At 43.4% G+C, this 17,198-nt stretch overlaps 1 pseudogene; it reads right to left on the reverse strand.

The window, feature by feature from the left end:
* Window positions 1-279: 279 nt before the first annotated feature.
* Window positions 280-16,957, reverse strand: LOC130140571 (oil body-associated protein 2C-like; annotated as a pseudogene).
* Window positions 16,958-17,198: the final 241 nt, after the last annotated feature.

Raw genomic sequence — 17,198 nt, forward strand, 5'->3', positions numbered from 1 at the left:
TCTTTCAATTGAATCCCTGAACTTTGATATATTCACTCAATATTATCCTTCCATTAAATCTAATGGTATCAGCTGATGTGGATACAATTTTCAACAAGGCAATGCACTTAACAGTAGAATCACTTGGAGTGAATTTATTAAAATTCAAAGACCACATGGAAGAAAATGACAGTTTCATACATGTCTAGAAGCACTTCCACAACTTGCTATGCACAAAACCAACACGAGGCTACGTAGATTTACGCTGCAGTTGCAACCACAACTGTATGCTTAACTCATTCAGGGGAAAGACACAACCCATTTCACATCAGTATACGTAACATCGACAGCGAAGCACATCGCATTTCGTATCCAATGATTGGCACAAGGATGGTTCTGCTCAGGCTCTTCAATGTCCTCCCTCATCACCTCCAGTTGGTTGGTTCTGATGCCGTATCGGTTGTCCCTCTTCATCACCAAATCCGGCCTAAATAAACCCCTGCCCGATGGCTGAGGCAACGTCATCAGCGCCGGCGCACCAATCAGAAGCTTATCACCTTCACATATCACGTAAAGCAAAGCAAAACCAAAGAAAAAATTCCCACCAGTTAGTAGATGAAAAAGAGCAAATTCACTTGGCTTAGAATGTACACTAGCTTGAGAACCATATATCCTGCGAAACATATGTTAATGGCCAGATCTACATGCCTCGATCCACCTGCCATGTGCACCAAAACTTTCCATAAGTCTTGGCCAACTTCCTGAGTTCTACTTTCTCCACAAAATCTGGGACTCGAGGATGAATACAGAGGCCTGATTTTATCTGTACCACCTAGCTTGTATTGAAGTTATACCAGCAACAAAATAACACCAATGTTGATCGAGAAGCATCAAACGAAAACCCAAAAAAAGCAGAGAGGAAAAAGGGAAGAAGAAACCTCATAGGCATGAGAATGCAGACCTTTTGCTCCTCCGATGGTAGTGTTTCAAATACTCCTTCAGATATAATATACTCCACCCCTGCACAGGAATTTCCCAAACATAACACATTCAGTAAGATCAGACTGATCATTCCTTGATTTGATCAGTTGAAAGCTCTAGCCATAGTAATTCTCCTCATTTGAAGGATGTGTTTGCCTTCTTTTCTTTTTGACTTCGAGTTAGAAATCTAAAATCTATGACTCACACCGTGATGGGTTTGGAGTCCTATGTACTGCCGAGCGGGTTTAGTGGCTGTCATCTAGGGCGTGGTATACTAGGGTAAGACCTCGGAAAAGGAGGCAATGCCACCACAAGGACCGGAAGGAGACCGACAATATAGCGAGGATTGAGGATATGACATGAAGCTGCCCCATGAAATACATCATGATAGTGTTTGAAGATAGGGACCGCTCGTGGAATGGAGAGTCCTGTCAAAGGGACGGGTTCGGCAGAACAAGCTAGTACCGGATGTTCGGTTATAAGTGGAATGGATTGGCTGCCTAATTAAGCACGGGTGGAGCCATCGCCAAATGAAGTTTCTGGAGGAGACTGGCCAGAAAGAATTGGATCACCTGTTCTTGCCACCTTATTGTGTTTTACTAATAATGTCCTGAAGGAAACATATTCCTAAACATAATGCAAAAATGCGAAAAACGTGCCCATTCTATACTTGAATCACCGATCGAACGAAGCATATTACGTAAACGAACATACCTCTTTGCCACAGATTAAATGCACCTATTGCAGCCTCGAGAGAGAGAGCGATCCTTGGATTGTCGAGCAAAGTCGCTTTTTCTCTTTGTTTTCAAGTGAGTGAGAGTGTGAGAGTTTCTGATAGTGAACCACAAGCACTTGCAAAAAACTCACGTAAGTTTTTTCTTCTTCTCACTTTTGTTCCCACAAAATAATTGCCATTTGCGGTTATTTTCTTTCATGGGCTGGGTTAGCCCATCATGGGTGGCCCATTTATTTACAAAACCCATCATCTCCCACTCGCACATGGTGGGCTAAACATAACTCTCTCTTCTTTGCAATATTCATACTAGCAAATAATCCGTACGACTAGCATACTTCGAGAGCTCGTCGCCATGCATCTGTTAGGAATACATAGCAGCTCAAATTGGGCATAACGTTTTCGAGTAGATATAGTATGCAGTACCCTAGATCAATCAGTCACATTTATATCTCTTTTGATCTCTTTTAGTATCTCGTATATTGTATTCACAACTATGATTTACTCAAAATCATAATTGGTCGACCTGTGAATACAAAAATAGGATGTGACATCATAAATAAATTAATCTTCCTCTTTCCTTAAACCTCTCTATTTTAGTCCAGCTCGCTTTTCTAGAAATGCCTCATTAGATCGAATCATTCATGACCATTGGCAACACCCTAAGATAGCGAACACTGAATAGAATCTTTGAGAATAAGTCAGAGTCGTGAGGGCACTAAATGAGGAACTCATATCCTCAAGAGTCTCACACGGCATAAAGTTGAGATGAAAAACTTTTGCCACTCTTATCGATCGTCTCATGCATATGTAGTATGAAATACGTATTACGGTATTAACTCCTTTCCTGTGGAGCGTATGTCTTTACATTCAATACCGTACAAATGATAGTTCAGACATACTCAATGTCTAAACTTGAGTTCATGTATCTACTCTTCTAAAGAATCCATTAGAACTCACATCTGGCATCAAAGACAGATAAAGTAAAATATGTGGACTATTTTACTTTTGGACATAGTAAATGTTATGTCCTCATCTTAGCACTTAGCTAAGGCGACATTTATATTTTAAGCTTGAGCTCTCGATTATCACTTAGATAATAAGCTTAAAAATTGTCTCATCTCTATTTATCACACAGTAAATAGAGGCGATTACTCGTGTGAGTTGGTTAATCTTATCTGTCCGACATACTTTCTTGACATAATACACTCAGTATTAAGATGCATAAATATCAAAAAAAATTCATAGGCATTAACAATGATATAACAATTTCATTTAAATATGAACATTCAGGGAAATTACAATATTCAGTACATCAGCATCTACGCAGTCCTAGAGATTTTACATGACCAGTGAAAACATCTCTAGAAATTGGCTTCGTCATAGGATCTGCTATCATTCTATGCATAGATATATATTGCAAGTTCACATCTTTTCGCCCTATCATATCTTTAACAAAATTGTACTTGGTATCTATATGTTTGGTCTTGCCATGATATTTCGGATCCTTGGTGTATGCTATCTCTGCTTGGCTATCACAATTGACTAATAATGAGCTTGCAACATGCTCAACAACACCTAAATGATCCAAAAATCTCTTAAGCCAAACTCCCTCTTGTACTGTTGTTGACAATGCCACGAACTCGGCTTCCATGGTGGATAGTGCTATACATGTTTGTTTCTTACTGCTCCAAGATAGAACGCCATTATTCAGTAAGAATGCAAATCCAGAGGTAGATTTCCTTTCATCTAAATCTCCTCCCCAGTCAGAATCTGAGTAGCCTTTAAGTCGCAGATCCTTTCCTTGATAACTCAGAGAATAATCAGCAGTACCCTTTAGATACCTCATGATTCTTTTGACGGCTTTTCAATGTGCTTGACCTGGATTGAATTGGTATCTACTTACCATTCCAACTGCAAAACATATGTCAGGTCTTGTACACATCATAGCGTACATTAAACTCCCAACAGCACTAGCATAAGGAACACGTTTCATTTGTTCCTTCTCTTGTGGAGTCTTAGGACACAACCTACTGCTCAATCCTTCACCTTTTGCAATACAAAAGGTATGCAAATTATATTGATATGGGAGAAGAAATCTATAATATAATTTAAACTTCCAAGAAATCTTTGTAGTTGGTTTTTGTCTCTGATTTTATCAGGGAATTTGTTTGAAAATGCTATTGACCTATCAATAGGTATGATAGTTCCTAAATGGATATAATGTCCTAGGAATCTGATCTTTGTTTTAAAAAGAGCTATTTTAGTAGGTGAAACTACTAAATCATTCTTTTCACAATATTAATAAAATGATTGATGTGCTTAAAATGCTGTTCTATACTTGTGGAGAATATTAAAACATCATCTATATAAACTATGATATAATCTGAATATGGATTAAAAATGTTGTTCATTATTCTTTGAAATTCAGATTGGGCATTTTTTAAACCAAAGGGCATAACGTTCCATTCATATTGTCCAAAAGGGACAGTGAATACTATTTTGTATCTATCCTTTTCATTAATTTGAATTTGCCATAATCCAGATTTCATATCAAGTTTCGAAAATACTTTAGCATTATGTAATCTATTTAATAAATCTTTTTTATTGGGGATCGGATATCTTATCCATTTTAAAGCTGTATTTAAAGGTTTATAATTTATAACTAGTCTTGGTACTCCTCATTCTAATTCAACATTTTTGTTAACATAAAAGGCTGAACAACTCCAAGGTGACTAACTTTTCCTAATGAGGTTTTTCTCAAGAAGTTCTTGTATCTCTTTTTGACAAAAACTTAAGACTTCATGATTCATTTGGGTTGGTCTGGCCTTAGTAGGGATGTTTTTCTCAAAAAATTCTGGTTGAAACAATGCCGCTGTACGGTCTAATTTTATTACCTTGGCCCATATCGCAATTATTGTCGAGTAAGTAATTGCATTTGGTTCAATTCCTTTATTCTGTATCTCCTGAACCAGATTTGTCGCCTTCTCATGCTCAAGAAAATTTTCCATATAGCTTTATTATAGTGTTGTAGGTAGTAACATTCTGCTCAGTATCCTTCCTTCGTTCTGGTTGAAACTGATGGATCACTTTGCCAAAGAGTTCAGCTTTGCCATACACCCTCCAAAGTGTATTATAACTAACAAATTTTGGCTAAATTTCCATGGCGAAGCCACATCTCAAGTCCATTGTATTCATCCCAATTGCAACTAACTTGCATACAAAATTGCTCGTGCGAGGATTGTAGCGCATGTGGTGCCATTCGGGCGACATCATTGGTTCATTTGCATCTTGCTTTACAAGACTAGAACCAATATTTTAAATTATGTAATTGAACTTAATACTTCTTGCCATGGTAACACCATCCTTTGTCACCTTGAAAGTAGCAATTGCTCAATCACCACATTACGACTCCTCGAGCCCAAAATGACCTTCCATACCCTTTAACATCATGAAACACGTCTCGATCCCAAATTTGAAATCTTTGATAGTACAATTCCTTGTCCAACTTGCTCTACTTTCTGCGAGTCAAAATTTAGATCATAATAACCCTCTTTACCTCATTGTCAAAATCGCTCCTCAAGGACCTTAGGATACATTCCCAGTACCAAAGGCAAAACTCGCTTTTGTTATCCCTTACAAGGCAAAGCATGCTTTTCCGTATCATAATCCATAACCACTTACGCCAAAAGAAATATACAACCTAATACTTAACAAAAGACTCACGCTATAAACTAAGACACAAGCTCACAACGTCCCATAGACTCTATACCCCAAAAATCATAACCTAAGCTCTGATACCAACAAATGTCACACCTCGAAACCTACCAATATGGGGAATGACACGGCCGTCCTTTCGCCCAAAGGACGCAGCCTCAAATCACCCAAGAATCCCAATGACATCGCTCTCGTTCTATTGGCTGCTAAACAAAGAACCTGAAAGGTTGGGAAAGATGAGGGTGAGCAACCACAGCTCAGTGAATAGTATATCTCTTCTAAGTAGATCGAGCAATCACTATGCATATGTACAAAGCAATACCAGAACTTCAGAAGCCAAACCCAAGGTTTAAAATACATATAGAATCACATAACAGTTATTTCATTTCATCAAAACTTTGTACAAGTCACAAATACACATTTAAATCCACAATCACAATTCAAACTATCAATGGTCAAGTCCATTGATCAATCTCTATACAAACCACGTCAATGGTCCATTCCATTGACTAATCTCAAATCACACATCAATGGTCTATTCCATTGATGAATCTCATATCATATCAAACGTCGATGGTCCATTCCATCGACCAATCTATTGCTCAATATCTAACTATGGTCACGACACAAAGCCTTGTGACAAGGCTACCAAGATTCCCCCCTTGGTAAGGTCTCCACCTACAAAGCCGGTGGCTCGGCCCAGAAGGATATCCTAAACCCGGTATGCATACCCCCAAGCCCCTCAATGGGCTCACAGCGATATTGAGCATCAAGCAATCATCATCTAATATCAGAAATCTAATCCAGAATACATTTCACAAACCAAACAAATAACTTTCTCATAACACGGCTAATCCGCCGGAAATACATTTCGTAGAGCATTTCTTGAATAATTTCCGAACTCATTTCATAAACTAGTTCATAACACAATATACAAATGTATCCTTTCATAATACATTTCCAAAAACGATTCTCAAATCATTGACAAATACTAAAAAGTAGTAAATGCTCGATCCCGATTTATGAAACAAAATGCTCTTTTAAGTTCAACATATATATTTATGTCGAATCATAATTCCTTCGAGATATGATTTTTATAAAACCAAAGAAGAGATAGTACCACTCACCTGGAATCCCAAAAATCAAACAACCACGCTCACTCGAATCGACGATCTCGTAATCCTAACAATTAAACGAGAATCGACATCAAAATCAAGTAAAGCACCATTTCACTAACGACTAGACTAAACTAAGCTTAGTCGCTAATCAAAACGACTCAAACACGTCCACAAATCCTCCTCCAAAGCGATTATCCAAATCGCCCGCAACGCGAAACTTGAACACGAAACTTGATCGCGCCACAACTTTTTCCATCGAACTCCGATCCTAGCAAACTTATAGTCAAAAGAAAGCCCGTTCCGAGTATTACAAAATCCCCAACTTGACCGTCCCAAAATCGAGCCGAAAACCAACGAAAATCGGCCTAAAGCCCACTGATCGCGCACTGTTCACCTCGTGCGGCCAACTTCAAAAATTCATATTGGGCAAACCGTAGGTCCAAATCAAGATCCGTAAGATCCCACAGCTCCACAACACCACAAACTATCAATTCTATAAAAATACGCAGCTCTACGACTCAAAAATTGGACTTCGCCGCTCAAATTTCCCAAAATTCCGAATTTCAAGCCCTAAATCGGAAAACTTTTCTGATCGGATGAACGAGGGGCGTGAATGCTTACCGGGCATTGCGATACGAAGTCGAATCGGCTAGGCGAGGTTCGCGCGGCACCAAACTCTCCCTTTCTTCTTCTTCTTCTTCTCTTCCTCTCTTTCTTTCTTTTCCGTTTCTGTTTTCTCCTCCCCGAAAGCTCTCGGTCCTCTTTTATAATTGAAGTCCACTGTAGCAAATGTTGACTTGTTGACCTTTTTTTTTTTTTAATACTCAAATATTACAACTAGTAGATCCCTGTCGGTCGCAAGTTCTAATCTTTGTCCCTGTTCACACATTGATTCCTCCAGATTTTAACCGACTCTAATTGTGAAGTATAGTGAAGCCCCCTTATAGACTATGGATGAGTTCATGAACCCATCAAAGCTCTTGAGCAACTCAACTTTTCTTAGCCTCGGAAGCAGAATTTTTACCTCACACTGACAATTTCAGGTTGATTCCACCTTTAGTGAGGAACAGCAATGTTATGTTAGACATACTATTGCAAATCATAGGAAAATCAAAAGTAATGACATCCAAAATTGAGCAAGAACTCACAATTAAACTACTTCGATGTTCCTCTTATTGCTTGTTAGGTTTCTTGACAAAGCAGCCATTCAGACAACTTCTCCGGAGCAATACGAAGGTGCGAAAGTGCCGAATCTGTCACACCCCAAAAACAACTAGAAAAAAGGGGATAACACGGCCGTCCTTCCACACGAAGGACGTAGTCTCAACAATAACTAACAATCTGTTATCGACATATATATATATATATATAGAGAAGGAATTAATACTTAATCGAAACGTTTACGTTTATTAGAAAGGAATTGAGGAAATTGTAATAAAAAGAATAGAGCAACGAAGATGTATGTAATTTGTAATTGTCGTTCTAAATGTTCAAAATATCTAATATATTGTGAAAATAGATATAGAATCTCGAATATGTCTCTGGATCTAGCAACAGCAAAAATATACTCTAGTACAAAAGTGCAGATTTCTATGCAGAAAATTATTAAATAAATAAAATTAAATAAAAGCGCGAGCATTATAAATAATAAAGAAACCGTAAGCAATATACAAAACTAAAAGAAGAATAACTAGAAATTCTAAACCAACCATGTAGGTGGTATTGCTAAGCAAGGATGAAAAGGGTAAAATGGTAAGAAGAAGTAAGGATATATAACAATTGCAAAGAACTGCTTTAATTTAAAGTACAGACCTTCCACAGGCGGTTCGACCTGCCGTTTGTGGGGTATGTAGTATGTAAATGCAAAAAGGAAATTAGAGAAATGACTGGTATATAAACAATATTGAAAGATTACAACAACAGTATTGAAAGGTTACAGAATGTAGGTATCGAAATACAAGTGCAGAAGTAAGGAAATTTCTTTGGTAGAAATTCTCCCGTTACTCAGACTATTGGTAGTCTAGAACGATAAGATTTTCCACGCTATAAGAACTAGAAAATGTTTTGAAAGATCTTGAAAGTACGGGACAAGATCTTTTCAGGGTTCAGAAACTTACTGGATATGAAAAGGTTATAGAAAGTTTTGAGATGTGAGATCTCTTATTCCTTCTGAGAAGGTTTGGAGAGAAACTGGAGAGGTTTTGAACTTTGAGAGAAAGGGTGTGAATTCGTTCTGAAAGGTTCTGCCTCTTCAAGTGAATGAGGTCTGGTTATATAAGCAAATAAAGTTCCTGTAGAAATAGTTCACGGGTGATAAGTGCACAGTGTTTACAGTGTATAGTAATTAAATATAATAAAGAAAAATTGCTGACAGACTCCTTTTGTCCTAGAAATGATGAAAGTGGTTGAATTCCTTTGGCGTAGTGATGAAAAATGGCCTCTGGAGTCTTTCGGCGTAATGATGTTATGAAAATGGCCTCTGGAGGCTTTCGGCGCCTGATATTATGGTTTGGACAAATCTTCCACCATTTCGTCTTCTTCTTCCTGATCTGCTACATCTCTCCATGGGATCCTTGGAAGGATTCCGTAGCAGTCATCTTCATTGGAATTTCCACTATGATGAGAGTGGGATGATTCGGAGTCCTCTATTTCAGAAAGGGCTTGCTTCAACATCCCTGCCAATTGCTGGTGTGATTGGGCTGAAGCTAATTTAGAAAGGACGAAGCCTTTGTCATGTAGAAAAGGGGTGATTTCCCCAGGAGGGGGAGGGTAACTAGAAACAGATTGCCTGGCAATGAGCCATCTGTTGACACTTTCAAGAGATGTTCTATCAAAGAATTTAAAACCATCCCACCATTTGACTTTGAATCTTCTTATTAAAATAGGAATGTTTGTCCTTCCTTTTGATTTTATAAAATCAAAAGTCCATCCATGAACCCAAGATATGCCAAAGGCATGGAAAAAGATCATGATTTGATTGTAGATCTGTTCATGGGAGAACGGATTGAATTTTTTGAGGAAGAGTTCATAACTGGGTTGAACTCTGGGATGAATAATTTCTTCGATGGGTCCAAAATGATCCCACCATTTGAGGAACCAGTAAGGGAGTCCTTTGATTTCAAAGTTCTCAAAGTAAAAAAGCCAAGTATGGGAGTTGTCACGCCCCGCACTCCTCGGCGCGCCACATCCCTCGCAAAGGTCGATTCGTGTGCGACATCCCAGGACTCGTCGCCGACCCAACACCCAGCACAGAGATTTAAAGCATATGCGGAAGTAATTAAAACCACCCGTACAATAAAATACACATAATCCAGGATAGCCATACAACAACCAGCACGGATAAATATACATTTGTTTTGACATCGGGAAACATATACAATATTCATATACAGCCCACACTCAAAAATCAAAAGCGGGTACGTGGCTCGGCGATCAAACACTATATCTAGTCGGGGCTCCTCCCAAAACGTTTCAATACGCCTGCCATCCTCAGGGCCGGGGGTCTGAAAAATTGGTTTTCAACAACAGTGAGAATAAATCTCAGCGAGTAATTCCCTAAACCTAAATTAGGCTAAAGTGCACCTCCTGACGAGTACTAAATCAACACTCCAAGAAAATCATAATTGACTTAGGCCCTCGGGCCCAAATCCAACACTCACCTTGCCCTGCAGGTTAGGCACTTACAATTCAAGCATAAAACATAGGATCCAGTCGCAGCACATGTACACATCATTTGGTCACAACGCATGTCATGCTTATGCTCGTGCTCATACGCGTGCTCACGCCTCATCAATGCATTTTCGCACGCTTGCACTCTAGCATACTTGCCATTTATCAATTTCTCCTCCGACCCGCGTTAAACGCATCAGGTCCGACCCACGTAAAACGCATCAGGTCTATCACTATCCAACACTTCCTGGCCCGCGTAAACGCATCAGGTCTATCACTATCCAACACTTCCTGGCCCCCGTAAACGCATCAGGCCCAGTGTCTCTAGCCCACGTAAACGCATCAAGCGCAACACCGATCTCCATATACGGACCGAACCCGCGTAAACGCATCAAGTTGGCCGTCTTCCGGCAATCCGGGCATCGTCCCGCGTTAAACACCTCAGGACGGGTTCACTACCCCGCGTAAAACGCATCAGGGTTTATTGTGATCACACATTCACAAGCACCAATTTTCATCTGAACCCCGCGTTAAACGCATCAGGGCATTTTAGGTGATCACAATGCACATGTCACTCGAGCACACTTGTAAATGCACATGCCGTGCCAATGCTCGTGATGCAAACTCATGGCTATAACGTTCACATATGGGCATTCACTTGCACCGCACCACTTACTCAAATCACGATGCAATCATGCGCATTTGCACCACGCATATTCAATTTCATAAATCAACATGCCCAATCAAACAATCAATTCAAATCAGCCATGGCATCAACTTGACACACAATCCATGCACAATCCACACAACCGGGATAACAAGAACCCTCGCATTCGAGGCCCGCCAAGCTATTCCATTCTTAGTCCCGCTAAACAAGCAACATGGCATCCAAAAATCAATCACAACAAGACTCATTTAGCTAGTCAATTGATCAATGCGATCATTCCCGGTAATCACACAATTAACCTCCAAATTGATCGCTCATAGACCAATTCAAACCCGGTATGGACAGCCACCAAACAGATCGTCCTAGGCCAACAAATGTCCTCAAAACACTCCATTTGACTCCCCAAAATATCACTCAAATCAGCCACCATGAGGACCAAATGAGGCGCGCACTATAATCCACATTTGAACCCAAAATCAACCCCAAACTCGGGCCGAATCATTCCAATACTTTCAGCCTTCATGCAGCACATTCCAAGTCATTACACCTCATTAAAATGATCCCGTTAGACCACCAAAACCGCCATGAAAACAGCCGCTATTCGGTCTTCAATTTACACCCGCCAAATTCACAATTTCGCCCAATTTGAGGCACCTATGCACAGCCACTTCACAGCACTATACGGGTCATTAAACCTCAACTAAATCATCGCACTAAGCCCGTAAAATAGCCACAAGATCAGTACGAAAACAGCCACCATTTAGCTCGCAAATTTCACTCGCCAAAATCACAATTTTTGTCCAAATCACAACTCTCATGATCAGCCACCACGCAGCACGTTATGGACCGCCAAACCTCAGTCAAATTATCAGTCTAGGTCACCAAATGCGCCACAAAACCAGCCCCTAACAGCCTCCACCGTTTAACCCCTAAATTAACCTAATTAACCCCTAAAACCCGTCTAGAAATGCAAATTGTCCTAATTAGGGCTTAGGGTCAAACTCACCGGATGTCCTAAGCTTCAAACCGAGCTGAACACGTGGTAATGGCGGCTGGACAGCGGCGGTCCCTCGCCGGAACAGTAACGGCGGCGGCGGCTCCGGCGAACGGCGCGAGCGACGGCGACGGTCTAAGCTAATCCACGGCCTAGAGAGGGAGAGAGAGGGGCACGGTCAGAGATAGAGAGGGAAATGGAACGGCTGGACGGCCGGGCGAGGCGACGGATCCGCGCCGGAACAGTGACGGCGGCGGCGGAGCTCCTCCGGCTCAAGGCCTCTCACGGCCAAACCGAGAGAGAGAGAGAGAAAGGGGAGGGAAGGGGGCTTGCCGGTTGTTTGTGGTGGAACACGGCGGCGACGGCGACGCGGGGCCGGCCGGCGAGCAGGCGAACAGCGGCGGTCGGGCGCGAAAGGCAGCAGCGGCGAAGCCTGCTACGCTGCGCGAGGGAGGAGAAGGCGAGGGCGCCGGGGCGGCGGCCGGCGGAGGACGCGACGGCGGCCGAGCTTGCCGGGCGGCGGCGACCGGTGGAGCGGGCGACGAGCCGAGCTCGTGCGCTCGGGAGGGGAGGAAGTGGCTGCCGAGCGGAGCTGCGGCGCGGCGCGGCGGCGCGACGCCGGTGCGAGGAGGACGGCGGCGTCGCGGCGACCGGTAGGGTGGCGTCGAGGCGGAGGCTGGATGGGCGGTCGAGCGGCGGCCCGGTGAGCGAGCGAGAACGAGCGGAGCCCGGGCGAGTTCGGGGAAGGAAGAAGGAAGAAGAAGAAGAGAAAGAAAGAAGAAAAGAAAAAGAAAGAAGGAAAAGAAACGAAGAGAGAGAGAGAGCAGGTGGGAGTGGGTGAGCTGAGGGGACGTGGGCAGGGGGAGACGTGCGCGGAGAGGACATGCGTGGCAGAGGAGAGAGAGAGAGAGAGAGAGAGAGAGAGGGAGAGAGAGAGAGAATAAAAGAAAATATTTGAACATTCAAATATTAATCGCGATCCGATGGCCCAAATTAAAAATCGAAAGTGGTCTACGGGTCCAAAATAAGCCTCGCACATAAAAAGGGACAAAGGCCAAATTAATTAGACCAAATCATAACGAGGAAGGTCTACTAGTCCAAATTCGCACGTGGTCAAAAACTCCCATTTTTCCATCATTCCTGACAATCTCAACGTTGGCTACCATAATATTGACACCGTCCAATTTATTTTGTCCCGAAACTCCCGGAAATCGATCGCCAAGTTCGGGATCCAAATAACGGCCAAATTTGATCGAGTGCGATTCTAGCGAAATCTCTAATTTAAAATGATAACCGGGAGTGATCGGTTCCGGCGAGATTTTACTATAAGCACACTCGACAAATTACGCGTTTTATAAATCCCAAAAATGGGCCGAAATTCGGGATGTCACAACTCTTCCCCCCTTATAAAAATTTCGTCCTCGAAATTTACAATCCAAACCCGACTACTCGAACAAATGGGGGTATTGGTGTCGCATCACTTCCTCGCTTTCCCATGTGGCGCCTTCCGTCCCGTGATGTTCCCAGACAACTTTGACTAACGAGATCGTTTTGTTTCTCAAAACTTGCTCCTTTCTGTCCTCGATTCGCACTGGCTTTTCCACGTACGACACCCTGTCGTCCACGTCTACCACCTCATGATTTAGCACGTGGGTCGGGTCCGGTTCGTATTTCCTCAACATCGACACGTGGAAGACATTATGAACCTGCGACAAATTCGGCGGTAAGGCGAGACGATAGGCCAACGTCCCAATCCTTTCCAAAATCTCGAACGGGCCTATATACCTTGGACTTAGTTTCCCTTTCTTGCCAAACCTAGATAGTCCTCTCATCGGCGAGACCTTAAGAAATACATGGTCGCCAACTTGAAACTCCAATGGTCTACGCCTTCGATCCGCGTAACTTTTCTGACGGCTCTGAGCTGTTCTCAACCTTTCCCGGATAGTCTTTACTGTTTCCACTGACTGCTGAACCAACTCTGGACCCGTTATACTTCTTTCTCCTACCTCATCTCAACACAACGGTGTTCTGCAAGCCCTGCCATATAGTGCTTCGAATGGTGCCATTCTGATACTCTGCTGGTAGCTATTGTTGTAGGCGAATTCGACCAAATGCAGCTGTTCCTCCCAACCGCCCTTAAAATCCAAAACACATGCTCGCAGCATGTCTTCCAATGTCTGAATCGTCCTTTCAGACTGGCCGTCCGTCTGAGGATGATAGGCCGTACTGAATTGCAACTTAGTACCTATGGCCACTTGCAGACTTTTCCAAAAATTCGCAGTAAACCGGGGATCACGGTCCGATGTTATTGATACCGGTACTCCATGAAGGCGAACTATCTGACGCACATATAATTCTGCCAACCTTTCTAGCTCGAAGTCTTTTCGCACCGCCAGAAAATGCGCTGACTTGGTCAATCTGTCCACTATCACCCAAATAGAGTCGTGTCCCCTCTAGCTTCTTGGCAGTCTTGTTACAAAATCCATTGTAATGTGCTCCCATTTCCATTCTGGGATTTCCAACGGCTGCAACATCCCACCAGGCTTACAATGCTGTGCCTTCACTTGTTGGCACGTCAAGCACTTAGCCACATGCCTGGCCACATCCGCTTTCATTCCGTTCCACCAATAGTGTTGTCGGAGATTCTGGTACATTTTTTTTGCTGCCCGGGTGAATACTATAACTGCTCCTATGAGCTTCCGATAGAATCTCTTCCTTAAGTCCCAAATCATTGGGCACGCATAACCGTCCTCGAAACTTAAGAATTCCGTCCTCGGACACTTGGAAGTCCGGTTTCCTATTAGTGCCATCCATCTCTAGGATCTTCTGAATCTCAGGGTCCGTAGACTGCAACGCCTTAATCTTGGCTTGCACTTCTGGTTCAATCCGTAACGTCGCCATCAGACTGGAGAGGTGTCCTACCTCGAATTTAAATTCTGAGTCCCGCGCTCCTTCCAATAAAATCCACTCTTTGACCAGCAAATGCGCGATGCTCGATTTCCTGCTCAAGGCATCCGCTACCCGGTTGGCCTTCCCGGGATGATACAATATGTCACAGTCATAGTCCTTCAATAATTCCATCCAACGTCTCTGTCTCATGTTCAATTCTTTCTGCGAAAACAAATACTTGAGGCTCTGATGGTCCGTGTAGATCTGAAACCTTTCTCCACATAAGTAGTGCCTCCAGATCTTGAGTGCGAAAATAATTGCTGCCAGTTCCAAGTCGTGGGTCGGGTAGTTCATCTCATGAGGCCTTAACTGTCTCGATGCATAAGCAACCACCCTTCCATTTTGCATTAGCACACATCCCAATCCTTTGAGCGAAGCATCGCTATAGATCTCATACCCGCCCGATCCTGAAGGAATCGTCAACACTGGCGCCGTCGTCAATCTCTGCTTCAGTTCCTGAAAACTCTCTTCGCACTTTTCCGTCCATTCAAACCTCGTTTCCTTCTTAAGCGCCTTCGTGGCGGAGTGGCTATCGCCGAGAATCCTTCCACAAATCGCCGATAATATCCCGCCGCCCTAAGAAACTCCGAACCTCGCAATCGTCGTCGGTCTCGGCCAATCCATTTCTCGCTTCAATCTTTGCCGGATCCACGGAGATTCCTTCTCCGGAAATTATATGCCCAAGAAATGCAACTCGATTCAGCCAAAATTCGCACTTGCTAAACTTAGCATACAATGCGTGCTCTCTTAGCGTCCGTAAAACTCTTTCCAGATGTACCTCATGTTCCTCGGAGCTCTTTGAATACACTAGAATATCATCGATGAAGACAATGACGAACTGGTCCAAGAACTTTTTGAATACCCGGTTCATTAAGTCCATGAATGCAGCAGGGGCATTCGTCAGTCCAAACGGCATCACCGTGAATTCATAGTGTCCGTACCTCGTCCTGAATGCCGTCTTTGGGATATCCTCCTTTTGGATCCTTAACTGATGATACCCTGTCCTTAGGTCGATCTTAGAAAATACCGAGGCTCCCTGCAACTGATCGAACAGGTCGTCTATCCTTGGGAGGGGATACTTATTCTTAATCGTCACTTGATTCAGCTGACGGTAGTCGATACATAGCCTCAACGACCCATCCTTCTTCCTGACGAATAGGACTGGCGCTCCCCATGGAGACGCACTTGGTCGGATAAAACCTTTGTCTAGCAATTCTTGCATCTGAACCTTAAGTTCTTTCAATTCCGACAACGACATCCTATACGGCGGCTTCGAGATTGGCTCAGTCCCGGATGCCAACTCGATAACGAATTCCACTTCTCTTTCTGGTGGCAATCCCGGCAATTCCTGAGGAAAGACATCGGGAAAGTTGCACACCACTGCTATATCCTCTAGCCGCACTTCTCCTGCCGTCGAATCAACTACGCTCGCTAAATAACCTTGGCAGCCCTCATCCAACAATTTAGTTGCCTCAACCGAAGAAACCCAAGGGATCGAGGTTCCTCCTCGACTCCCTACGAACTCGAATCTAGGGTGTCCAATGGGCTAAACCGAATCACCTTACTACCGCAGTCCATTACGGCATTCTGCTTAACTAACCAGTCCATGCCCACAATTAAATCAAAATCATACATTGGCAAAACCGCTAGGTCTATCCTGCTTTCTACGCCACCAATCACTATCTCACAATCCGGACATCCTAACGATATGCATATCTTATCCATTAACGGCGTAGTCACACACAACTGCACTTCTAACAAAACAGGGTTTAATCCAGCCAACTCAACAAACTGAGCAGATATAAACGAATGCGATACTCCCGGATCAAATAATGCATACGCGACATGACCGCAAAGAGAAATCGTACCTGTGACCACGCCCGGCGCATTCTCAACTTCTCTTCGCGCCATGGCGTACACTCGTCCTTGTGCCGGCGGCCTATTCACATTAGCCGACAGTAGATTCCCAGCCTGATTCCCAATTCGGGGTTGATGTTGCATCGGGGGGGCCTGCGGGCGCCGCTGGGACAACTCCCGATTTGATGGTTCATACTCCCGCATTTGAAGCAAGCCCCAAACCCGTTCTCGCTGGGATTCGGCTTTCCAATGTTCTTCCTGATCGGTGGGACGAACCTCCTGTTTCCCGCCATTGGTTTCTTCCCAAAACGGCGGTTGTCCTTAGCCGGGGCGAACCGCGATCCAGATGCGGCCGCTCTATCTACTTGCTCTCGCTCAATAGCCCGAGCTCTCTCATATAAGTCCTCATAAGTCTTTAAATTCACGGTATCACTGGTCGCGAATGTCGGCTTTCGGCCCATCCCGAAACCTTCGCGCCTTGTCCTCAGGGTGTTCTACCATCCTTGGCGCGAACCTCGACAGTCTCGCAAATTC

This window comes from Syzygium oleosum, unplaced genomic scaffold, assembly GCF_021117445.2.
Source record: "Syzygium oleosum isolate NSW1041296 unplaced genomic scaffold, Sole_v2.1 Sole_v2.01, whole genome shotgun sequence".
NCBI classification, from domain to species: domain Eukaryota; kingdom Viridiplantae; phylum Streptophyta; class Magnoliopsida; order Myrtales; family Myrtaceae; genus Syzygium; species Syzygium oleosum.